At 41.3% G+C, this 19,771-nt stretch overlaps 1 non-coding gene across 1 annotated transcript; it reads left to right on the forward strand.

Moving 5' to 3' along the window:
• The first annotated feature begins 1,907 nt into the window (after window positions 1-1,907).
• On the forward strand, window positions 1,908-1,980 carry TRNAG-CCC. The gene has a single exon. It is a non-coding gene; the product is annotated as a tRNA-Gly (tRNA).
• The last annotated feature ends 17,791 nt before the right edge of the window (window positions 1,981-19,771 follow it).

Consider the following 19,771-nt stretch of genomic DNA (forward strand, 5'->3'; position numbering starts at 1 on the left):
AAAAATTGAACCTCAGTAATAACAGTGGGTCTGTGGCATTTTATCTCCAGGCTGCTTCCATTTCCCTTCCCCCACCCACAATGCCAAGACATGGTAGCCATGAAAACTGGTAGCCTCACTTCTGCTGCTGGAGGAGCTGACCTGATTTGGAGCTCTGCAAAAAAGCTCATGGTGAGGGGTGATGTTGAAAATAATATCGATTGGTGGCAAACAACTGGGAAAGGCCACTGTCACATTTGCCTAAGGCTACAGTGCTGCCTGGGGCAAGCAAGAGAGCAGTCAAAAGTTTGAAAAGGAGATGTAGGGCACAAGATAGCCACAGGGGGCTTTGAGAAGCTCTGACATATTCCTGGGGATCTAGAGGTGTGCACACACATGTGCGTGCAGTTGAGGACCCCCACTCCAGATCCCTGGCTGAACATCAGGCCTTGTGCAAAAGCAGAAAGTAAAAACCAAGGCAGACTTGTAACCTGCCTGAACTTTGTGTGCCCCAGTCCACACACAGACCCACTTGGCAAAGGGCGGAAGGCACGGGCTCAAGGTGTTTAAGAAAAACTTCTGACCAACCACTGGCTGGCCACTAAGCTATGCTGACCCAGGGGTGATACCTAGGAAGTCAAGCTTAAAAGTAAAAACAAGATGAAAAAACAACAACAACAAAACACCACACCAGAATAAAACTGAACAGAGACTTCGGTGGCTGCACACTGTGGGGAAGACAAACTATAAAGAATTAGTCCAGACAAGTCACTAAGTCAACCAACCAGCCAAGCAGCAAACAACAACAACGATAGAATCAACAACAGCAGCAAACAACAAAAACGATAGAATCAACAACAACAGTCCCTGGGAGATCAGGATCCAGAGTTACAATATATTCTCTAAAATGTTCAGTTTTCAGTAAAAAATTATGAGGCAGATCTCATTTAATCCTCCCAACAGAGCTATTTCTAACTTACATTTGTGGAAAATGAGGCTCAGACTGATAAAGTAGCTTGCTCCAAATCACACAGCTAGGATGCGGCTGCACTGACACACAAATTTCACACAGCTAGGACACGGCTGCACTGACACACAAATTTCACACAGCTAGGACACGGCTGCACTGACACCCAAATTTTGGTCTGACTGACATGCAAAGGAACAGGAAAGTATAGCCCAAACACAGGGGGAAAAGAGGTAATAAGAAACTGTCTGAAGAGGCCCAGACACTGCACTTAGCAGACAAAGACTTTAAATTAGCTATTATAAATATGTTCAAAGAACTAAAGAAGACATGTTTATTGAATTAAAGGAAAGTATGACAATTACCAAATAAAGAACATCAATAAAGAAGTGGAAATGGCTTAAAAAGAACCAGAGAGGAATTCTGGAGTTGAAAAGTACAGTAACTGAAATAAAAAATTCACTGGAGAGACTCAACGACAGATTTGAGTTGACAGAAGAAGGCATTAGCAAATTTGAAGATACATAGGTCCATACAGATGATCCAGTCTGAAGACTAGACAGAAAATAAAGAAAAACCGTTGAGTGGAACGCTATCGAGTATATCAACATACATGTAACGGGAGTCCCAGAAGCAGGGCCAGCTATGTCATTTGTGGATCCCAGTGCAAAATGAAAATGTGAGGACTTTTTCTTTATTCCATGAAAATGTGTCGACTTTTCATGGTGTTTTTTAATTTGCTATTTAATGTTGTGCACTTACAGGCTTGGAGATGCTTGTGGGACTTGTAAGTGTTATACGGAAACCTGCTGACACCCTGATTTTGGCCCAGTGACACTGATTTTCAGATTTCCAAAACAGTGAGAGAAAATATTTCTGTTGTTTTAAGCCACCAAGTTTGTGGCAATTTGTTATAGCGGCCATAGGAAACTAATACAAACACTAAGTATCTGTAGGGACTTCCCTGGTGGTCCAGTGGTTAAGACGCTGCACTCCCAATGCAGGGGGCCCAGGTTCGATCCCTGGTCAGGGAACTAGATCCCACATGCTGCAACTAAAAGATCCCGCATGCCACAACTAAGACCCAGCGCAGCCAAATAAATAAATTAATTAATATTAAAAAAAATAAAAACTGTAGGATGTGGCTATAGGAGTTCAATGTACAACCATAAATACCTGTATTTAAAAATAAATTATATGTAAAATAAGAAAGAGCAAATAATCTCAGAAATGTAGAAAAAGAAAAATGGAGCAAATGAAAAGAAATCAGAAGGAAGGAAGGAACCTAAACAAGAGCAAAAATTAATGAACCATCAAATAAATAATAAAGAAGATCTATAAAAAGAAACCTGTGGGAAAATTATCAAGAAGAAAAAGAGGCACAAATTAACATTTTCAGAAATGATAAAGAGGACAGAGAGATTTAAACTATCTATCATTTTCTAACAATAATTTAAAATCTTAAGTCGAATGGTGAGTTTTCTAGAAAAATGCAAATTATCAAAACTGACTCAAGATGACGTAGAAAATCATCAAAGTGTAAAACAAAAATGTTGCATACCATACAGTTTTCCAAGAATCAAGTCGTTAGCCACTGCAGTCGCTGACCTACAGCGCAGCCTGAAAGGAATTCAAGACCAAGAACAGGACGAGGCACTTTGTACTTTGGGAAAACAGGAAAAACAGGCCCTTAGATACTTAGCTATACTTCGGGAAACATTTTTATGAACCCAGATTCTTGCATCTTCCCATACTTAGAAAAGCACTAGAATCATTAACTGGGATACCTGTTCCTTGTGACTAGCAGTAACTTCCTACTGAGATGTATGCCTGATTGCATGTGCTCCTTAGCCAAAATTATATATATACTGGCTTCTCCCCCCACATCTTCAGAGCAGTTTCTCAGAGCTGTCTGAGAGGCTGTCTCCTGGGCTATAGTCCTCAGCAAAACACTGAATAAAACTCAACTCACAGCTCTTAACGTTGTGTGCTTTTCTTTCAGTCAATGAAAGAAATTGAACGGTATGTTAAGTCTTTAAAAAATGACAACATTCACAGCAGCCTTATAGGTGACTTCTGCCAAACATTCAAGGAATTCCACAAGAGTGTAATACATAGTCTTCTAGAGAATAGAAAAAGAAAAAACAAAAAGAATAGTACCCAAATATTATATGAGGCTAGTATAAGCTAAATGCCAAAACAAAAAAAGGATAACGGGAATGGAAAGCTAGAGGACCATCTTCCTCTGAATTATGGGTGTAAGTATGATAAAAAAATCTTAGCCAATAAAATCCAACAGTATGTACAAAACTGAACACATTATAGCAAAACTGAGTTTGTTCCAAGAATGCAAGGATTTTTAACATTTAAAAAAATTAATGTAGGGACTTCTCTGGCAGTCCAGTGGTTAAGCCTCTGCGCTTCCACTGCAGGGGGCGTGGGTTCGATCTCTGGTCAGGGAACTAAGATCCTGCATGCCGCGTGGTGTGGCCAAAATAAAATTTAAAAAAAATCTTAAAATATTAATGTAAGTTATCACATTGTCAGTTTTACAAAGAAAAACCATAAGCACCCCAATAGATGAATAGGAAATATTCCATACTTTTCAAAATCTGTTCATGTTACAACCTCTTAGCAAACAATGAAAGCAGGGAACTTCTTTAACTGGATACAGAATATTTACCAAAATCCTATAATAAAAATAATTTTCAAAAGAGAAATATTGAAAGTATCCTTTTAAAATTAGGAACAAGAAAAGCTTGTCCAATATCCACTTCTGTTCAACACTGTAGAGGTGGTACTAGCCAGTACATCGAAACCAGAAAAATAATCTAAGGATATTGGGCTTGAAATAGGTCATGTTGGTTCACAATTAAAAAAAAAAAAACTATATATGTGATCATCTATCATTGAGGGTTTTCCTATTTATGGAAGAATTAACAATATTTGCAAAATTAGTTATTGGCATGTTTGAGCTTCTTAAAGTAGAATTTTAAACCTTTTCATGAATGGTTTTGGGCCAACCTCAGAAGGAAACAGAGCCCATTTTACATACATGTGATTGCTTTGCTGTATTAACTCAGCAGCTTACAGGAAGGAATGCACTCTAAAAGAAGGAAAGTATATAATTTTAAAAGCCATATCAATCTATATAAAACAGCTGGTTCTGCTATAAACTCTGATAAAAAGACTTAGTAATTTGATTTCATACTTAGATAGTATTTTTGTGGTGGGAATTATCGTTAAAGTGATATATGATTCCAACAAATACAACACAGTTTTACTGTATTACAAAGTGCTGTATTGATTTGCCAAAATTTTGTAATTTGGAGAAGTAATTCCCTTGTTTGTATTTGTATTTCCAAAAGTCTTTATGATTTAGAAGGCTGTATTAGAGGCTGATTATGTTAACTGAAAGCTATTACCTACATTTTGAAGCACTCTAAGCTTAAACAGAACAGCTGTTCACATCTGTTAGCATTTTACATTTGCCTAAGTTATAAAATTGCCGTGTGTCAAAAATCACACTTCTGTAATTGCTAGAGCATGAGATATCAATTATTTGAATGTAATCACATTTTGAAGTAATTGTGAACACAGAACACTCTTTTTAAAAGGAGACAGGCATTATTTGACTTACCAGCTAACCGCAGCATCATTCCTAGGTGCATAACGCTTTTAATAATGTGGTGCCACAGCTGGGAAGAAAACAACTGACTTAACCACTAGATGCACTGCAGTGGTTCTTATTTACGGGAAATCCTTATTTCTGATTCTGCATGTATGTGTGTGTGTGTATACATATATATATATATGTATATATATATGTATGTGTACATATATATATATATATATATATTTTTTTTTTTTTTGCTGCACCATGTGGCATGTGGGATCTTAGTTCCCCAATCAGGGATCGAACCTGCCCCCCTGAAGTGGAAGTGTGGAGTCTTAACCACTGGACTGACAGGCAAGTCCCTATTTCTGATTCTGAAGGCCAGGGGCTATCTGAAAAACAATACAGTAAGTGAATTTTGTTTCCTATTTCAGGGCATGTAATTGACAACCACTAAATAGTATTTCTGATATTGGCAATTGTTGCATACAGAGTAGTTTGCTAATAGGCAATTAGCTTTGCCTTTATTTATTTATATTTTTAATAGTTTTTTTAAATTAAAAGTTCTTTTTATTTTTTTAAAAATTTATAAATTTATTTATTTTTGGCTGCGTTGGGTCTTAGCTGCTGCGCGCGGGCTTTCTCTAGTTGTGGTGAGCGGGGGCTTCTTTTCATGGTGGTGCACGGGCTCTAAGCATGTGGACTTCAGTAGTTATGGCTCACAGGCTCGTAGAGCGCAGGCTCAGTAGTTGTGGCGCACAGGCTCAGTAGTTGTGGCTCACAGGCTCTTAGAGCGCAGGCTCAGTAGTTGTGGTGCACGGGCTTAGTTGCTCTGCAGCATGTGGGATCTTCCCGGACCAGGGATCGAATCTGTGTCTCCTGCATTGGCAGGCAGATTCTTATCCACTGTGCCACCAGGGAAGCCCACTTTGCCTTTATTTTATAATGCTTAATGTAAGTGATCAATTTAAAGTTTCTTACAAAAGAGAAAGTTAATATATGCATGTAAACCACAGAAACAGATAGTAACTTATTTGAAAAATAGAGTTCTTTCTACTTAGAATATTGGTTACAAAACCCGCGTGATCATCTCAATAGATGCAGAAGAAGCATTTGACAAAATTCAACACCCTGCCATGATAACACTCAACAAACTAAGAACAGCAGGAAACTTCCTCAGCCTGATAAACGGCATAAACCCACAGCTTAACATCATATGTAATGGTGAAAGATTGAAAGCTTTCTAAGATCAGGAACAAGACAAGGGTGTCTGCTCTTGCCACGTCTGTTCAACATTGTACTGGAGGTTCTAGTCAGGGCAATTAGGGAAGAAAGGCAGATAAAGGCATTCAGACTGGAAGGGAAAAATAAAAACTATCTTTATTTGCAGATGACATGATCTTGTATATAGAAAATCCTGAGAAATCCACAAAAAATTAGTAGAGCTAATAAAAGAGTTCAGCAAGGAAACAAGATTGATATACAAAAATCAATTGTATTTGCATTCACTAGCAATAAACAACCCCCCCCAAAATGAACAATTTCATTAAAAGAACAAAGTGCTTAGGAATAAATGTAACAAAAGAAGTGCACAACTTATACAATGAAAACTTCAAAACGTCACTGAAAGAAATTTAAGACTCAAATAAATGGAAAGACATGTTCATGGATTAGAAGAGTCAATATTGTTAAGATATCAATACTCCAATACTCCTCAATTGATCTACAGATTCAAAGCAATCTCTATCAAAAACCCTAGCTAGGGGACTTCTCCGGTGGCACAGTGGTTAAGAATCCACCTGCCAATGCAGGGGACACATGTTCAAGCCCTGGTCCGGGAAGATCCCACATGCCACCGAGCAACTAAGCCCTCGAGCCACAACTACTGAGCCTGTGCTCTAGAGCCGAGGAGCCACAACTACTGAACCCAAGTGCCACAACTACTGAAGCCCGTGTGCCTAGAGCCTGTGCTCCACAACAAGAGAAGCCACTGCAATGAGAAGCCCACGCACTGCGACCAAGAGTAGCCCCCGCTCGCCGCAACTAAAGAAAGCCTGCGCACAGCAATGAAGACCCAAAGCAGCCAAAAAAACACAAACAGAAAACCCCCAAAAAACAACAAAAACCCCAAAACAAAAAACAACCCCCCCCCAAAACAAACCAAAAAACCAAAACAAAAAAACCCTAGCTGGGTTTTTTTTTTGCCCCAGAAACAGACAAGCTGTTCCTAAAATTCATATGGAAATTTAATGGACCCCAAATAGCCAAAACAATCTTGAAAAAGAAGAACAAAGTTGGATGGTTCACCTTTCCTGATGCCAAAGGTTACTACAAAGTAACAGAGATCAAGACTGTTGATACTGGCATAAAGATAAACATATTAATCAACAGAATAGAATGGAAAGTTCAGAAATAAACCCATACGAATATGGTCAATCGATTTTTGACAAGAGTGCCAAGATCATTCAATGGGGGAAGAATAGTCTCTTCAACAAATGGTAGTGGGACAACTCACTATCCACATGCAAAAGAATGAAGCTGGACCCCTACCTCATGTCATATACAAAAATTAACTCAAATCACAGGTCTAAATGTAAGATCTGAAACTATAAAACTCTCGGCACTTTGCAAAACAGTTTGGCAGTTCTTCAAAAAGTTAAACATAGAGTTCCCATATCTGCCAGCAATCCACTCTTAGGTATATGCTGAAGAGATCTGAAAATGCATGTTCATACAAAAACTGGTAACAGATGCCCACAGCAGTGTTATAATAGTCAAAAGGTGGAAACAATCCAAATGTCCATCAGCTCATGAATGGATAAACAAAATGCAGTACATGAATACAATGGAACATTATTCAGCCCTAAAGAGGAATGGATGAATCATGCTACAAGATGGATGAAACTTGAAAACATTATTCTAAATGGAAGAAGCCAGACACAAAAGGCCACATACTGTATGATTCTGGAATGTCCAGAATAGGAAAATCCATAGAAATGGAAAGTAGATTCGTGGTTTTCAGAGGCTGTGGAGCGGGGGAATGGGGAGTGTCTACTAGTGTGGATGGGATTTCTTTTAGGGGTGATGAAATGTTCTGTGATTTGATCGTGCTGATGGTTGTAAATATAACTTTGTAAATACATTAAAAACTGCTTGAGGGACTTCCCTGGTGGCACAGTGGTTAAGAATCTGCCTGCCAATGCAGGGGACATGGGTTCAAGCCCTGGTCTGGGAAGATCCCACATGCTGCAGAGCAACTAAGCCCGCGAGCCACAACTACTGAGTCCACACGCCACAGCTACTGAAGCCTGTGCACCTAGAGCCCGTGCTCTGCAACAAGAGAAGCCACCGCAATGAGAAGCCTGCACACCACAAGGAAGAGTAGCCCCCGCTCGCCGCAACTAGAGAAAACCTGCGTGCAGCAAAGACCCAACACAGCCATAAATAAACAAATAAAAATACCGATGGAATTTTAAAAAAACATGATTCACTTAAAAAAATGCTTGATTATCTGTAGAAGGATGAATTTTATGTGAATTATATCTTAATGAAAAATACATGTATAAAATCTTGTTTAGCTTAAGGTTTATTAGTCCATTTGTAAAAGCAGTTCAGATACATAAAGTATTTGATTATTTTCGGAAACAGAAGATTGGTTTTACAACCAAAACAACTTTTTTTTTTTTTTAATTTTTGGCCACACCTCGCGGCATGTGTGATCTTAGTTCCCCGACCAGGGATGGAACCCCTGCCCCCTGCAATGGAAGCACGGAGTCCTAACCACTGGACCGCCAGGGAAGTCCCCAAAACAACATTTTAACTAAACAAAATGTGAGTATTTATATTTGGAAACAAGTTGGTTTGTAGAATATGTGTAAGGTAGATTTGTTCCTGAAAAAGTGTTATGTTCTAATGATTATACATTTCTTAAAAACAGATAAATAGGTTGAACAACCAGACAAGCCTACAGCCCCTACTTTCTCGGGGAATTTGCTGGGTATGGGGTGAGGCTACAAAGCAGAGAGAGGTGGCACAGTCTCGTGGTGCTTAGATTCTAGGACACTACTAGAGTTAAATATAAAAGTGAAGCCAGGGCTTCCCTGGTGGTGCAGTGGTTGAGAGTCCGCCTGCCGATGCAGGGGACATGGGTTCGTGCCTCGGTCTGCGGAGCGGCTGGGCCCGTGAGCCATGGCCGCTGAGCCTGCGCGTCCGGAGCCTGTGCTCCGCAACGGGAGAGGCCACAACAGTGAGAGGCCCGTGTACCGCAAAAAAAAAAAAAAAAGAAGTGAAGCCAAAGTAACCAAGGCTACAATGCAACTCCTTCTGAATTCAGTTCCTTTTTTTCCCTTTTTTTGGCCTCACTGCATGGCTTGCAGGATCTTTGTTCCCCGACCAGGGATTGAACCCAGCCTCCCTGCAGTGGAAGCGCGGAGTCCTAACTGCTGGACCACCCGGGAATTCCCAAATTTTTTATGTTAGATATTTTATTTTTAAGTTCTAGAATTTCAATTTGCTTCTTTTTCATAGTTTCCATTTCTCCACTAAGATTTCCTAATTCATCATGAAAAAATTTTCCTTTACTTCATTGGCATAATTATAATAGCTACTTTAAAATAAAATTCCATAGTGCTAATGTCGACATTTGGATTATTTGGGGATTGGCCTTGGATGATTGACTTTCTTTTCTGTCGAGATTGGTCACATTTTCCTATTGGTTTTATATTGAAGATTTTGGATTTTATCCTGAACCTTGTGAATATTATGTTGAAGAGATTCTAGATTCTTATTTATTTACTTTTGGCTGTGTTGGGTCTTTGTTACTGGGTGCGGGCTTTCTCTAGTTGAGGCGAGCGGGGGCTACTCTTCGTTGCAGTGCATGGGCTTCTAATTGTGGTGGCTTCTCTTGTTGCGGAGCACGGGCTCTAGGCGTGTGGGCTTCCGTAGTTGTGGCTTGCAGGCTCTAGAGCACAGGCTCAGTAACTGTGGCTCACGGGCTTAGTTGCTCCGTGGCATGTGGGATCTTCCCGGACCAGGGCTCGAACCTGTGTCCCCTGCATTGGCAGGCGGATTCTTAACCCCTGCGCCACCAGGGAAGCCCCTCTAGATTCTTTTATATAACCCTGTGTTGGTTTTTTTTTTTTTTTGCTGTACGCGGGCCTCTCACTGTTGTGGCCTCTCCCGTTGCGGAGCACAGGCTCCGGACGCGCAGGCTCAGTGGCCATGGCTCACGGGCCCAGCCGCTCCGCGGCATGTGGGATCTTCCCGGACCGGGGCACGAACCCATGTCCCCTGCATCGGCAGGCGGACTCTCAACCACTGCGACACCAGGGAAGCCCTTGTGTGTAGATTTTATCTAAAAATTATCTTGGCAGTTCTTTTCCCTACTTTATGTTTTAGGTTTATTAGGTCCCTTCTGTTTTTCGGTGCTAATTAATGGAATTCTGGGGAGTAGGTTTGAAAATGCTGCTAGTAAAGAAAACGTAAGAGAAGTATATGTTGCCTTGTCCTACAGCTGCAGAGATGCAGACCATCACTGAGGATCATAAAGCTCTTTCTGATAGAGCATTCACCAAAGTATCAGTTCTGCACTCCTATCTGATGTGACAGCTTGCAAATGTATAATCTTCTTCTAGAAATGGTATTTGTTCGAATGAGTTTTTTTATTTTTATTTTTAAAATTTATTTATTTATTATTTTTGCCTGTGTTTGGTCTTCACTGCTGTGCACGGGCTTTCTCTAGTTGCAGCGAGTGGGGGCTACTCTTTGTTGTGGTGCACGGGATTCTCATTGCAGTGGCTCCTCTTGTTGTGGAGCACAGGCTCTAGGCACGTGGGCTCAGTAGTTGTGGTGCATGGGCTTAGTTGCCCCACAGCATATGGGATCTTCCCAGACCAGGGTTCGAACCCATGTCCCCCTGCACTGGCAGGCGGATTCTTAACCACTGTGCCTCCAGGGAAGTCCCAAATGAGTCTTTTAAGACACTCAGACTTCAGGGTCTTTCACTATATTATGTGAACTGTAACCAATAATCCCTGAAAGTCTACATTCTGGTTACCTTTTTAAAATAATTAATTAATTAATTTTTGGCTGCGTTGGATCTTCGTTGCTGCGTGCCAGCTTTCTCTAGTTGCAGCAAGGGGAGGCTACTCTTCATTGCGGTGCACAGGCTTCTCATTACGGTGGCATTTCTTGTTGCGAAGCACAGGTTCTAGGCGCAGGGGCTTCAGTAGTTGTGGCACGTGGGCTCAGTAGTTGTGGCTCGTGGGCTGTAGAGCGCAGGCTCAGTAGCTGTGGTGCACGGGCTTAGCTGCTCCATTGAATGTGGGATCTTCCTGGAGCAGGGCTCGAACCCGTGTCCCCTGCATTGTCAGGTGGATTCTTAATCACTGCGCCACCAGGAAAGTCCTCTGGTTATCTCATTTAATAATTTGTTGCGCTTATAATAGTGTTTAATTTGATGTATATGCTTTCTGAAAGATATACATAATTAATCTTTTTATTAAGTCAAGAAAGGATCATTGGCAATTTTTTCCTTTCCCTACCTGCAAAAATTTAATAAAACTCCAAACCTATTGGATTTCTTATTCAAACAGAGGGTTGCAGAGTCTGAGTCTTATTTAAATTTATTGGGCTAACCAGAAATAAACCGACTCACCTGTGGTCAATTAATCTTCAACAAAGGAGCCAAGAATATACTATGGAAAAAAGGCAGTCACTTCAGCAAGTGGTGTTGGGAAAGCTGGACAGCCTCATGTAAATCAGTGAAGTTAGAACACTCCCTTATGCCGTACACAAAAATAAATTCAAAATGGCTTAACGACTTAAATATAAGACATGACATCATAAAACTCCTAGAAGAGAACATAGGCAAAACATTCTCTGACATAAATTGTACCAATGTTTTTTTAGGTCAGTCTCCCAAAGCAACAGAGATAAAAGCAAAAATAAACAAATGGGACCTAATCAAACTTGCAAGTTCTTGTATAGCAAAGGAAACCATAAATAAAACAAAAAGACAACCTACAGACTGGGAGCAAATATTTGCAAATGATGTGACTGACAAGGGCTTAATTTCCAAAATATACAACAGCTCATACAACTCAACAACAACAAAAAACAAACAACCCAATCAAAAAATGGGCAGAAGGGCTTCCCTGGTGGCGCAGTGGTTGAGAGTCCGCCTGCCGATGCAGGGGACACGGGTTCGTGCCCCGGTCCGGGAAGATCCCACATGCCACGGAGCGGCTGGGCCTGTGAGCCATGGCCGCTGAGCCTGCGCGTCCGGAGCCTGTGCTCCGCAACGGGAGAGGCCACAGCAGTGAGAGGCCCACGTACCGCAAAAAAAAAAAAAAAAAAAGGGCAGAAGACTTAAATAGACATTTCTCCAAAGAAGACATACAGATGGCCAACAGGCACATGAAAAGATGCTCAACATCACTAACTGTTAGAGAAATGCAAATCAAAAGTACAATGAGGTACTACCTCACACTGGTCAGAATGGCCATCTTTTAAAAAATTTACAAATAACAAATGCTGGAGAGGGTGTGGAAAAAAGGGAACCCTCCTATATTGTTGGTGGGAATGTAAATTGATGCAGCCACTATGGAAACAGCATGGATGTTCCTCAAAAAACTAAAAATGGAGTTGCCATATGATCCAGCAATCCCATTCCTGGGCATATATATGGACAAAACTATACTTCAAAAAGATACCTGCATCTCTATATTCATAGCAGCAGTATTCACAATAGCCAAGACATGGAAACAACCTAAATGTCCATCGACAGATGAATGGATAAAGAAGATGTGGTACATATATACAATGGAATACTACTCAGCCATAAAAAAGAGTGAAAAAATGCCATTTGCAGCAACATGGATGAACCTAGAGATTATCATACTAAGTGAAGTAAGCCAGACAGAGAAAGACAAATACCATATGATGTCACTTATATGTGGAACCTAAAATACGACACAAATGAACATATCTATGAAACAGGAACAGACTCACAGACATAGAGAACAGACTTGTGGTTGCCAAGGGGGAGGGGGGTAGGTGAGGGATGGCGTGGGAGCTCGGGATTAGCAGATGCAAACTATTATATATAGAACGGATTAAACAACAAGGTCCTACTGTAGAGCACAGGGAGCTATATTCAATATCCTCTGATAAACCACAATGGAAAAGAATATGAAAAAGAATGCATATACATGTATAACTGACTCACTTGGCTCTACAGCAGAAATTTACACGTTGTAAATCAACTCTACTTCAGTAAAATAAATTAAAAAAAATAAAGTTATCGGGCCAAGAGGTGGAGGCAGAAAGGCGTTGATGGACTCATTTGATGGAGTGGTAAAGAGGTTAACACAGACAAAGAGCAGATGTTGAACGATTTAATTACTGAAGGAATAATTTAGTTGCTCCTCCTGAGAGTAAGATGGCAGCTGGGAGTCCTAGATCTTACAAGCTCAATTATTCATTATTCTGTTCATTTATCCAGCAAATATTTCTTTTTCTTTTTTTTTTTTTGCGGTACGCGGGCCTCTCACTGTTGTGGCCTCTCCCGTTGCGGAGCACAGGCTCCGGACGCGCAGGCTCAGCGGCCATGGCTCACGGGCCCAGCCGCTCCGTGGCATGTGGGATCTTCCCGGACCGGGGCACGAACCCGTGTCCCCTGCATCGGCAGGTGGACTCTCAACCACTGCGCCACCAGGGAAGCCCTATCCAGCAAATATTTCAACCCCACTCCAGTACCAAGTACTATATCAATCAGGGACTAGTCAGGATAATGGCAACCAAACCTTATAATTTACCAAGACCTAGGAGCTCTACATTGTATCTCCGTGTAGCTGGTATTCAGAACCCTGAGGAAAGGGAGCCCTTGGGTGGTACCCAGACTACTGAGGAGGCTGTGTCATGTGGCTGGTACTCAGACCTGTGAAGAGAGAGCTATGGGCAGCCTGGGCTATGCCTGCTGCAAGTAGCTGGGGGCAGAAGTCAAGTGTTTGCTGTTGCTTGAGAAATACAGACAATCCCTGGAAAGCTGGAAGGAGTCCTTTTTCCTCTTTGTCCATCTTCCAAGGTCCCTTTAGTGATTCCCGTTGTCAGAAGTTAGAAGGAAGCCAGCTGGCAAGAGAAGTAGACCTTAAAAGGTGGGACCATGAAATTGATTTGGTTACGCCCCTGACCTTGAACTGAGTGCTGAGCACCTTGCCAATGTAAATGGAATTCTGATGTCCCCTGGCATAAACAGACATCTCAGATAAACTGATTACCACTCGTGGTTGCTTGAGAAGTGTCCAGTGCCATGTGAAAACAAACAGCTACGGAAAACTATAAGAATGGTGAGGTGGGCTGGCTATTCCTGACTGCACTGCAGAGTTACAGGAAGAAAGGGACTAGCTTAGGGCTTTAATTCTCAGCTTAAGTCATGGTCAAAGAACCAGAGAGGCTTTATTAGGTATCTATTGCTGTGTAACAAATTCACCGAGAAGTTAGTGTCTTAAAATATTAATAAACACTTATCAGTTTCTGATGGTCTGGAATTCAGGAGTGACTTATCTGGACAGTTCTGGCTCAGGGTCTCTGATAAGGTTGCAGTCAAGATATTGACTGGGACCACAGTCAGCTGAGGGCTTTACTAGGGCTGGTGAATCCACTTCAAAGGTACTACTTCACATGGCTGTAAAGGTGGTACTTCTATAATATCTATTTTTCCTTTCAGTTCTAGGAATTTTTGCTTTATGTATTTCAGAACAATGTTTTTAGATGCATACACATTTTGTCTTCTTGGCTAGTTGATTCTTTTATTATCCTGTAATTCTCTTTATCCTTAATCATCTTCCCAGTTGTGAAGTCTACTTTGATTGATATTAATCTAATCTATCTCATCTAATCTAAATATAGCCAGTCCAGCTTTAAAAAAGAAACTAGTGTTTGTGTGGTGTATCGTTTCATCCTTTTACTTTATCTATATAATTACATTTCAGGTTGGTTTCTTGTAAGCAGAATATAAATTATTTTTTGAATCCCATCTGACAATCTTTTTTTTTTTTGTAGGAACACTTTATATTCAATATATTATCGAATTCTTTGACTATTACACGGTTTGCAAATATTTTCTGTATGTTGTAAATATTTCTTCTGGCTTGCCATCTGCTTTGGTATGATTTTTAAAAAATTATTTAAAAAATGTACACAGAGTAAAATTAACTTCTTTTTCCACTTACAGTTCTAGGTGTTTTAACACATTTATAGATGCATATAACCACCACCACAATCATTGTATTTTACAGAGGAAGTGTTTTAATTTTGATGAAGTCTAATTTATCAACCTTTTTTTTTTTTTGATTGTGCTTTTGGTGTCACATCTAAGAAATCTTTGTTTAACCCAAGTCATGTAGATTTTCTTCTTTGTTTTCATATAAACATTTTATACTTTCACATTTTACATTCAGATCTATGATCCATTTAAAAAATATATTTATTTATTTATTTATTTGGCTGTGCTGGGTCTCAGTGGGATCTTCATTGCTGCATGCGGGATCTTCATTGCGGCAATGCGGGATCTTTAGTTGTGGCATGTGAACTCTTAGTTGTGGCATGTGGGATCTAGTTCCCTGACCAGGGATCGAACCCTGGGCCCCCGGCATTGGGAGTGCAGAGTCTTAGCCACTGGACCACCAGGGAAGTCCCTCTATGATCCATTTTGAGTTAATTTTTCTATAGAGTTTGAGGTTTAGGTTGGGATCTTTATTTAGGATATTATGGATGTCTAACTTTTCCAACACCATTTGTTAGAAAGACTATCCTTCCTTCACTGAATTGCCTTTGCATCTTTGTCAAAAGCAACTGGACTTCCCTGGTGGTGTAGTGGTTGAGAATCTGCCTGCCAGTGCAGGGGACACGGGTTCTATCCCTGGTCCGGGAAGATCCCACATGCCGCGGAGCAACTAAGCCCGTGTGCCACAAGTACTGAAGCCCGCGTGCCTAGAGCCTGTGGTCTGCAACAAGAGAAGCCACTGCAATGAGAAGCCTGCCTACCACAATGAAGAGTAGCCCCTGCTCGCCACAACTAGAGAAAGCCCGCGCGCAGCAACGAAGACCCAACACAGCCAAAAATAAAGAAATCAATTAATTTTAAAAAAAAGCAATTGGCTATATACACGTGGGTCTATTTCTGGACTCTCTTCTGTTCCATTGGTGCACATGTCTATCTCTTCACCAAACCTGTCATGGTTACTATAGTTCCTACAGGTCATGAAATTGGGTAGTGTGTGTCTTTCAACTTTTTCTTTTTTCAAAAGTACTTTAACTTTTCTGGTCCTTTTGCTATTGCATATACATTTTAGACTCAGCTTGTCTATTTCTACAAAAAAATGTTCTTGGGATTTTTATTGGAATTGTGTGAAATCAACAGAGCAATTTGGGGAGAATTAACCAATTTTTTCTTTTTTCAAAAGTACTTTAACTTTTCTGGTCCTTTTGCTATTGCATATACATTTTAGACTCAGCTTGTCTACTTCTACAAAAAAATGTTCTTGGGATTTTTATTGGAATTGTGTGAAATCAACAGAGCAATTTGGGGAGAATTAACATCTTAACTGTATTGAGTAATCCAGTTCATGAGCACTATGTCTATTTATTTGAGTCTTTGAGTTCTTTCTTCAGCATTTTACAGTTTTCAGCATACAGATCTTACACATATTTCGTTAGATCTGTAACTTTTAGATTTTGTTAGATCTGTTTCCTTTCGGAGGGACTATTGTGAATGGTGCTTTAAAAATATTTTGGAATTCCCTGGCGGTCCAGTGGTTAGGACTCCACGCTTCCATTGCAGAGGGCACAGGTTCGATCCCTGGTTGGGGAACTAAGATTCCGCAAGCCACGTGGCATGGCCCAAAATAAATGAAAAAAAATTTTTTTTGGTTTCCAACTGTGCATTGGTAGTATGTAGACTGATTTTTCAGGCTGACTTTGACCTTTTTATTTTCTGACTTTGCTGAATTTAGTTCTTAGGAGGGTGTTTGTTTGTTTGTTTTGGTAGATTTGTTAGTATGGTCTACCTAGACAATCATGTCTTCTGAAATAGGAACAGTTTTATTTCTTCCTTCCCAATCTGTACACATCTTACTTCTTGTCTGTTTCCTTCTCTTCCTGCAGTGACCAGGACTTCAGTTCAATGGTGAATAGCAGTGGTGAGGCTACACCTCCTTGCCTTTTTTTCCTGATCTTAGGAAGAAAGCGTGCATTATTTTACCATTAAGTATAGTGTGAACTGTGGGGTTTTCTTGGTTTTTTTTTTTTTTTTTTTTTGTAGCTGCCTTCACTCAGCTTAAGGAAGTTACCTTCTATTTTTAGTTTGCTGAGATTTTTTTTTTTTAAACCAGGAATGGATGTTGAATTTTTGTCAGACTATCAACATCATGTGATATGATCTGGTCATGATGGATTTCGTCGACTGATGGATTAAAAATTGAGGTAATTCACGTACCTTAAAATTCACCATTTTAAAATGTACAATTCAGTGGTTTTTAACACGCTCACGGAGTTGTGCAACCATCACCACTGCCTAATTCCAGAACATTTTCTTCATCTCCCCAATAAACTCCATACCCATTAGCAATCACTCCCTATGCACCCTTCTTCCCCCCAACGAATCTCCTTTCTGTGTCTATGAATTTGCTTATTCTGGACATTTCATGTACACAGAATCATCAACACGTGATCTTTTCTGTCTGGCTTCTTTCTCTTAGCATAATGTTTTCAAGGTTCATCCATGTTGTAGCACGTATCAGTATTCCATTCCTTTTCAGGGCTGAGTAATATTCCATTGTACGAACAGACCAGGTTTTGTTTATCCAGTCAGCAGGTGGTGGACATTTGGGTCAGTCCCACTTTTGGGCTGTTATGAATAATGTTGCTATGCACCTTCATGTACAAGTTTCTGTGTGTACGTTTCCATTTCTCCTGTTTATATACCTGAGAGTAGAATGGCTGGGTCAGAACTCTGGTTAACATTTTGAGGAACCGCCAGACTGTTTTGCACAGCAGCTGCACCATTTCATATTCCCGTTAGCAGAGAATGAAGTTTCCAATTTCTCCACATCCTCACCAACACATTTTTTTCTTTCTTTTTACAAATTATGGGGACTTCCCTGGTGGCACAGTGGTTGAGAATCCATCCGCCTGCCAATGCAGGAGACACGGGTTCAATCCCTGGTCCGGGAAGAGCCCACATGCTGCGCAGCAACTAAGCCTGTGCGCCACCACTACTGAGCCTGTGCTCTAGAGCCCGCACGCCCATAGCCTGTGCTCCACAACGAGAAGCCACGGTAATGAGAAGCCCTGAACACTGCAACAAAGAGTAGCCCCAGCTCTCTGCAACTAGAGAAAGTCCACGCACAGCAACAAAGACCCAATGCAGCCAAAAATAAATAAATAAATAAATAAAATTAAAAAAAAATTACTGCCATCCTTGTGGGTGTTAAGTGGTATCTCACTGTGGTTTTCCATGGATTTACTTTTGAAACACTGAAACACTATTACATTCCTGGGATAAACCCTACTTGGTCACAGTATATTATTCTTTTTAGATATTTCTAGAATGATAATGGTGTGTAATTTTCCTCTTCTTGTACTATTTCTGATTTCAGTATTAGGAAGAGAATGACACATCTGTGTACAAAGGATACTTGCGTCTTGTTAGGTGGAGGCACGAAGCTGTTAGAGTTGTAGGGATATCAAATATGGTAGAAAGATGTGCATGGGTGATGAGTAGCCAAAGGGGTGGGTTGTGCTGCTTGCTTGTGGTATCTCAGCCTCAAGCCCACTCCACTTTCTGTTCTGTGATACAGTTGCTGGACCACTGAAAACTACATTTCCCAGACTCCCTTGCAACTGGGTTCCTGTTGAGGTGGGCCTGCTAATAGGGACCAGCTGAGGGAGACTGGAATGTGAACGAAGAGGGACTTTCTACTGCCCTCCAGTCCAGCAGGAGCAAATGTTTAGCTCTAGCACTATTTCTGCATCTACCTTCTTAGAAGTTCCAGCACCAACTGGAATCCAACCCTTCCCCCCCATAAAATCAAAAATCCAAGCACTGGTCTCCCGGGGCTCCACCCTCCACGTCTCTAGCCAGTGTCCAAGAAGACCCCAGTGGTATCTCCTGGACCGTTACTTGTGGCCTTGTGTAGACACTTCCCACAGGGTGGGAAACCACTGAATCAGGGTTGGTCTGCGTGACCAGTGAAGTACGGTGGAAGTGACCCTGTGTGGCTTCTGAGAGCAGGTCCTAAAAGGCAGTGGAGCCTCTGCTTTCGTCTCTTGGGACGCTCACCCTAGTGGATACTCACGCCTAGAGGATGCTGTAGGGACATTCAAGGAGCCTTATGGCGAGGCGCCTGACAGGGACTGAGGCTTCTCATCAACAGCCAGCATCAATTTGCGGCCATGGGTGTGAGCCACATACACAGGGCCCCTGGAAGTGGACCCTCTGGTCCCACTCAAGCCCTCAAATGTCTGTAGCCCCAGGCAGTATCTGACCACAAACTTAGGAGAGACCCCAGACCCCAAACACCAACACAACCCTAGGAGAGAACCCAGACCAAAACCACCCACCCAAGCTGCTCCCATATCCTTGACAGAGTGGTTGTGATCCATGAGTGATCACTGTTATTTCAAGCCACCAAATTTAAGGGGTGAAGTGTTACCCGACACCAGATAACTAAACTAACCTCCTCTTTCCTTAAGTGCCCCAGCCAAGGGGTAGCAGCTGCTCCCTGCAGTTCATCAGAAATGGTTATCTCAGTATCCACCTTTCGCCCTTCCACTGTGGTTTCGCCACCTGTATAAACAATTCCCTGGATTAAATGACCTATATTTGAAATAACTAGTGTGGTTTGTTTTCCTGATTGGACCCTTTACATTTTAGAAAAAAAGCAAGCATGATATAAGAGCAATCCATTCCCTAGTCTCTCCCACTCTTCCCCAATCCTCCCCCCACCACCAAACCCAGCTTTGGAAAGTCCTCACTTGTCCCAGCTGGGCCACCACCTCCAACCCCACCCTCTATGCCCTCCGTCCACACCTCCATTCCCACACCTCCATTCCTGTCTTCCCACAAGGCTTCTAATCCAAAAAGTTCCTCTCTCCTCCTGTTTCCTCAGGGCCCCCAGACACATGTCACAAAGCGGGATCTGGTGGGG

The sequence above is a fragment of the Monodon monoceros genome, unplaced genomic scaffold (genome assembly GCF_005190385.1).
Source record: "Monodon monoceros isolate NGI ecotype Baffin Bay Population unplaced genomic scaffold, NGI_Narwhal_1 Super_Scaffold_13, whole genome shotgun sequence".
NCBI classification, from domain to species: Eukaryota; Metazoa; Chordata; class Mammalia; order Artiodactyla; family Monodontidae; genus Monodon; species Monodon monoceros.